The sequence below is a fragment of the Thalia democratica genome, chromosome 9 (assembly GCF_965202585.1).
Source record: "Thalia democratica chromosome 9, ktThaDemo2.hap1.1, whole genome shotgun sequence".
NCBI lineage: Eukaryota > Metazoa > Chordata > Thaliacea > Salpida > Salpidae > Thalia > Thalia democratica.
This window is the reverse complement of record NC_139173.1, coordinates 5,703,144-5,710,800: the sequence shown is the minus strand read 5'-3', so window position 1 is coordinate 5,710,800 and position 7,657 is coordinate 5,703,144.

The following is a 7,657-nucleotide window of genomic DNA, read 5'->3' as shown; positions in this document are numbered from 1 at the left end:
TTTTTTAAGTTTTATGTAAAAAAACTTTTTGAACATCCAAAAAGAAAAGGAATGAAACAAAATAGTTTAAATACTTTGTTTTTTTCAATCTATTTATCAATTTAGTTTTAATTTTTAACAATATTTGTTTTACTACACTTCAAATGTTTCTATAGTTTTAATCTAGTTATTTTTACTGTATTTTGTATTTATTTGTATTTTCACTATTGTTTATATCTCTTTTAATGGGCACAATACATATAACCGGTTTCGAATGAAAGCAAAATATTATTGTCGTTAGTATTTCGTAGTACAAGAAATTGTAAACTTTTACTAGGTTAACTAAAATTACAACCCTGGATACAAAACTCGGGTAACTGTCTAAATTGCGCGAGCGTACAAAATTGCACGAGGGGACAAAATCGCACGATTTTACAAAATTGCACAAAGAACTTTTACACGAGGGGATAACAATGCACAAAGATAAAATTTCACGAAGATACTTTTGCACAAAAGGGTCACTTTTGCACGAGCAGACAATTTTGCACGGAGACAATTTTTCACAGGTTAAATTTATTTATTTATTTTTTATTAACTTTTTATTAATTTTTTTTTTTTTATCTTTTTTTTTTTATCATCACTTTTACCCCTAACTCTTACCCTCGGTCGGTAGCTTTTTTTTAATATTTTTATTAGCTATTTTGTTATTTTTATTATCACTTTTACCCCTAACCCTTATCCTCAGTCAGTTACTTTTTTTTTTGTTAAATAATTTTTAAATTTTGTATATGTGTTTATTTTTTCTTTATTTTTTTACTCACGTGCAAAAATGTAACTCGTGCAAAATTGACCCTTGGTGCAAAATCGTCTTCGTGCAATTTCGGCTTTGTGCAAATTTGGCTTCTAGCAGTTTTGTACACTCGTGCAATTTAGTAGCCTCATGAATTTTTGTCTTCGTGCAGTTTAGACCCATTACCACATAATTCATCACGTTTTGTTTTTTCTTAATTTGTCTTATTTTTAAGCTTCGGTGAATCTTATACCAAAACAGTTTTTTTTTTTTTAATGTTTTGTAAAACCGTTCTTACTAAATAATAAAATTTAATACCATGAAAATTATTAAAAATAAGTTAATGAAAATATTTTTATGACTTTGCATGTTTAAACATTTTCTAAAATTGCTTATCAGAACTTCAAAAGTAAAATACATAAATACTCTATTTAAATAAATATGTTTAAGTTTTTCTATCTTTTTTTTGTTCTAACTATAAATGAAAAATCCTAAAAAATATTATTTTCAACTTATTTAATTCAAATAGACTAAATTTATTTTCTTTGTTCAAATAATATTGTCCTAATATAATTTAAACAGTAAGATAACTAAGATAACTAATTTTTTGTTTCAAACATTAAAAAATAACTACAGATGTATTCTTTTAACTGTTTTAAACAAAATACTTTTTATGTACTTAAATTTCCAAAAGCATTCAACAAATAAATGGTTTAAGATAATTCAGTTCTTGTAAACTAAATTTACTTCCTTTAAGAAAAATTAAAACTTTTTATTTAATTACTAAGTAATTACTTTTAATATTAAGCTTAATTGTTTTGTTTAAATTAAATTTTACAAAACAAAGAGTTACAATCAGACTTGCAAATAAATTAGCAGATTATCTTATGAGACTAGTGAATATTACTTGCTTTATTATTTTAACAAGTAAAAATTGACAAGTTTGTATGTAGATTAAATTAAAAAGTATTTTAAGATTTTAATCTGTTTATGTAAACGATTATTATTTTAAAACAAGTTTTTTGTGTAAACTGTGTTGATATATTGAACAACTAAGTATAAAAAAACTACCTCATTACCAATACAAAAAATTTGCACTTTAAAATAAATTAAAGTTAAGATAAAAAATTAATTTTGAGTACTTCTAAATAAAAATATTGTTTTTAATTTAAGGTTTTTCAACATTTCTTGTACACCTACCATAAAAAAAAGTCTTTTCTAATATGAAAAACCTTTATTATGTATTTAAAGTTTTATGCAAAAAAAAACACTATAAACACCATAGAAGAAAACATGAAATACAGTGGTTTCATTATTTTAATGTTTTTCTATTTATCTTTCTTTTTATGTCAGCAATTTTAGGTTTACTTCTTTTGTAACTTAGTTATTAAATTTCATCATATTTAAGTGTTAATCATGATTTAACTGTGTATTTATTTTGTTTCCGTACTGTTGCTAAAACCTATTCCTCTAAACACAATAAGTTACATAAGTTTCAATAACCAGTTTCAGCTGAATATTGTTGTGTGTGACAAAGAAATTTTTGTTACCCTGTACACAGAAATCATCTATTTTATCTTCTGCCAAGGTTGTGTAGTTAACACTAATGTTGCATAAATTACACGAGTACAAAATGTTTGCTTAAAACTTGTTTATTGCAAATTCTTTATATTTGAAAACACATTACATTACTAGAAAGTTTTATTTATCTTGTATTCTTTCATTGCAGTAATTATTGTTGTTTTTTTTTTACAAAGCTGCTTTAAATGTGTTAATTCGATTAAAACAAACAAACGGGAACGGGTCAAATATGCACGAAAGGACATTTTTGCACGAAGACATTTTTTTACGTTTAAAATTTTGTACCAACGGTCACTTTTGCACGAAGACACTTTTGCTCGAAGGTTCTTTTTTCACAAGAGTATAAATAATAAATAAATATACATTAAAAACAAATAAAAAAAATGATTAATTATTAAAAATATGAACAAAACAAAAAAGTTACCGACCGAGGGTAAATGTCAGGAGTAGTGATCTACCGATTCCAAGATTCAGACTCGAGTTCGGCATTTTTGGGGTCGTATTTGGATCCGGGCGAATCCTGATTTCAAAATGAGATTCGGATTCGGATTAGGCCGCATCCGAAATTTTAGATTCGGTAGACCACTTTGAACTTTTGAATTTTACTCAATTGTTTGTCAAAAATTAAATTAAATGATTTATATAAATAAAAATGGTAAGAACCATTAAAAAAATCAGTCACAGTCTTATACAAGCACTTTGAAGAGATCTTTCGTTTATTAAAAAACAAACATTTTCAATTCTGTAGAAAACAAAAAAATATACTAGCAGCTAGAGAAAATTAAGTACCGTAAATTAAATATTTTTAGTAAAATTTAAAATAAAGCTAAAAACTACCATATCATTAAAATACTGAATTTCATACTTTTACTTCAAAATTAATGGAACACTTATATTTGAGATTAGTCAGTAAAGTTTGATATAATTTTTAAATTTGAGAAACTGAGAAAACGACACTTTAGAAAATTATTTTTGTTTACTATAACTAAGAAAAACTATTTCTGTAAACAACAAACATTTAAAAAAATCCCCTAGTAATGTACTTGATAAATGTAGTCCACCATCAGAGGGTAAGGGTTAGACGTAATAGTGACAGTAAAATAATAATAATATAAAATTAAATTTAATAAAAAGAAAGTATAACTTTTTTCAACCCGTGCATAATTGACGCTGTGCAAAAGCGTCCTCGTGAAAAAGCGTTTTCGTGCATATTAAACTTCTACTCCAACCAAACATATGTTAGTTCAATAATGAAAAGTACTGTGCAAATTACTTTTATTACAATAAAAGACTGAAATCAAGTCGTTGCGTTGCATAAACGTAAACAATGAATAAAACTTTATTTGCACACTTAAGCTTTAAGTATTCCTTTAATCATATACATACCCTTGATTAATTACATAACTACTTAAAACATAAAAATATTAACATAAAAATGTTAAGGTAATTTTTAACTAGTCAACATTTGCTAGCACATTAATTACAAAAAAAAAAGCTTTCTTAAACGTATAAAAGCATTAAGTTGTATGTTTTAAGTTTTATATTTTGGACAAGATGTTAAAAGGTATCCAACAAGGTGAACGAATCGATAACCGAAATGTTTTTCGTGTACCATGTCCCAGGACCGATTATTTTAAGCGTCTTTTTTTTGTCGTTCAATAAACTTTGTAACTACGAAAAAAAAAGGTTTGAACATCCGAACTAATAACGAATAAATCACTATGATTTGAATTTTATTTTTAATGTATTTACAATTTTTTTTTATTAATTTTAACAATTTTTATTTATTTATTTTTTAAATGTTTCGAGCACTAATCTAGTTATATTTACCTATAATTTAGGAGACCGATTCCTTTGAGCATGTCAAGCATGACCAGTTTTTAGTGTGTGTGTAGCTAACAAATATTGTTGTTAAATTGTGCTAGAAATGCGAAATTGTTTGCTTCCAAAACCTGGCTAAAATCTTTTATTTCTTCATAACAACTTGAACAAACAAGAATAGGTTTCTTTGTAGTTTAATGGCGTTGATATGAGTAAATGTTAACTACTAGATTACTAAACACAGTTGCTAAAGAAGTTAGTGCTCATCTTATAGTTCGAGCTTTTGCAAAAAAAAGGCTTATAATAAAAAAATTAATAAATTTGTTTATTTATTAAAGTATTGCACCATTTATTAATTTTTTTTTGTCATACAAGGTACAAAGTTTAAGTTTAATCGTATAAGTTGCTTGAAATTTAATATTCAAAGTTAAAACAAAATGTCTGAATTAAACTACTTTTACTAACTAATGCTTTTATAATAATTAAGTTTAATAAGTTTGTTCTTTATTTAAAGGACATAAAACTTGAAACTTTTAGGACCCGTATTCGGCTGGATCTTAATTTGAAAAAAATATATCTGGATACGGCATGATCCTAATTATAAATAAGATCCACTTCCGGTTTCGGCCAGATCTTAAACTGAAAAATGATCCAAGTAACTGCTAAAAACAAAACTCAAGCATAACAACGATATAAAAATATGCTAATTTTTGACTGTAAAGTGTAAAAGTTAAATATGTATGTATATTATATGTAAAAGTTAAACTTTAGTCAAGTAATTAAAAAGTTTAAGTTTAAGTTAAAAAAAATAAATCGGTAGGAATAGGGTTCTCGCAGGACAAAAGAATTTGCGGGCCGCAGTTGTAGTTTTAGATTTTGATCTTCATAACACAACCGAAATGTTTTATAACTTTCTGTGAAATGTATCAAAGAATATTTTATAATTACTTCGATTCCTTGTGTTTCTAGTGTAATTTTCAAAATACTTTGTTTGCTGCCAGTTTGCCGATCCCAGTTTGTTTGCAAGTTTTTTAAAATATCAAGTCTTATAAAACAACAAAGAGGTTTAAAATGGATTATTGATAAAGTCCAAAAACTTAATAATGTACGAAAAAAAAATTAGGAGAATAATATCAGTCCTTTTGCCTTAAGTTTGGTTTTACATATTTAAAAATTAATTTCACTTCTGTAAAAGAAAAGGTTATTATTTCTTTGTGAAGACATAAGCTTTAAGAGTTATTTAATCCACTAGCTTTAGTATAGGTTGTATTTGATTAGGTTAATGGTTGAAATTTACCCAGCAACTTCTAAAATTAAAAGAAATCACAGATTACCTGTCCTGGACAAGACGTTAAAAAGTAATCAAGTGGTATGCAACTCTATAATCGAAATGTTCTTTTTTGCCTTTGTCCGAGGACCAAATAGTTTTAAGTTTTTTAGTCGTTCAATAAACTATAGGTATAAGTGCAAATTATCATTTTGCACGAGTTTTCGTTGACTGGTTAATGACAATTCTAGATCTTAATATGGTTTTTATTCTTTCATCTAAAAGAATAGTTTTATACCGAAAAAAAAAAATTAAAAAAACTCCAGAGAGCAAAGATAATAATTATATATATAAAATTCACAATTATCAGAACTTGGATGGTTAATTTTGAAGCGTTACAATTTAAAATTTTGTACCACCATCTTACTAAGTAAAAGAAATGTACGTTTTTGAAACTTTTTTCTAATTTAAATAGAACTTTTTGTTTAGACTTTATATAATAATGTGCTAAATAACTAACAACTGAGCAATAATAGTAAATACTTTCATTAATACTTTGTAATTCTTCTCTTTCTATCTATAAAGTAAAGTCTAACTTTTATTAACTACTAATTTTCGGTGCATTTAAATGAAAGATACTTTTTTTTTATGTGCTGTAAAAAATGTACTAAAAACTAGAATTTATATCAAACGCTTTACTTCACAGTACTACTTTTATGAGTAGTATAAATACCATAATGTTTCTAAGTTTACAAATACTACAGTCTACAGTAATTATTTTTCATATTTACACATCAAAAATTACATTCTAACAGCTTGGTCTATATCTAAGTAGTTTTTTTACTCTGTCTAAACATAATTACCTTATACTTTATTTAATATACATTTTAAATGTTTTATTCAACAGTTGAAACATTTTACAAAGTTTATTTATATTTATCTTGACAAATTTGTCCGTTTAACATTTAGGTAATGAATTATAAATTTATAAAAAGTATTATACAGCTATTATTAGATTCTTATAAACTTTACTGTGTAAGATGTCTTACTGTGAACCAGGTCATTTTAGTTTGGTCTTTAAAAAGCTGGTGTTTAGTATACTGTAAAATGTATAGTTTCAAAAATATAAAGTTCAAAATTTTAGATTAGAACTAATATTGTTCACATAGCTAATATTAAATAACTAATCAAAGATATGTGCACACATTGCAAAAAACTTAAAAGTAATGTCATTTTAGTAAATTTAAAGTAATAAATTATCTTACATAACTTGTTTTTATACTAAACTTTTTTACCATAAGTGAATTGTCAATAGCGAAGATTGTTTTGACAATTTATAAAACCGGCGTTCAAATAAAATTTTACAAATTTAAACAAACAAAACTAGCATGAAATAAAACGACGGAAACTCTGATATCAGCCTTATAAATAGTTAAAAACACTTAAATTGCAAATATATAAAAAATGTTGTATATAGGTATGAAAATTTGAACGCTTTTAAAATCAATCAGTGAACAATTTGAAAAATCCGTGAGTCATAAGAAGTATAAAGAAAGGATATCGAGTTAGCTGAAGCTTCAATTCACCACAAAAATAACAGTTTATATAATTCTATTTGAACAAAATCTTGTTATAAACTGATTGTATCTTTTTTTTTGAGTAAAATAGTTTTTTGAATATTAAGCTTAAAATATTTTAAACTATACCAGTTTATATAAAGTAGTTATAATTTTATGTTTATGGTTGCTTTAATAAACACTAAATTGTTCTTAGCAAATACAGTAAAACAATACTCTTAAAACGTAAAACAACAGTTTGTGAAATGTTTGGAAACTGCATTTTAAAAGTATTTAGGTCATTAAACTCTTTCCCTTGTTCCATAAATACTATAACAACTTTTAAATATTTATTTAATTTTACACCTGAAAAATACCACATAAACACCCCTGTGCAAAATTTTAGACGATTCTTTTACCTTAGCGGAATTCGATTCTCTGAAAATCACCCAAATGCAAGCTTTAGGCCTTTTTTTTTCGTTCTATAAATATATAAAATCAATATTGACTTGATAAATTATCTAATCTCTTTTTAGTAATATAAAATGCAGCAATCATAGAAATACATAAGTGCTGCGAAGCTGTATTTTTATATTATCTTTAAGTATTCTCATAAAAACTAAGTTTTATTAATGATTTAAAATCGAATTAATTTTTACTGTA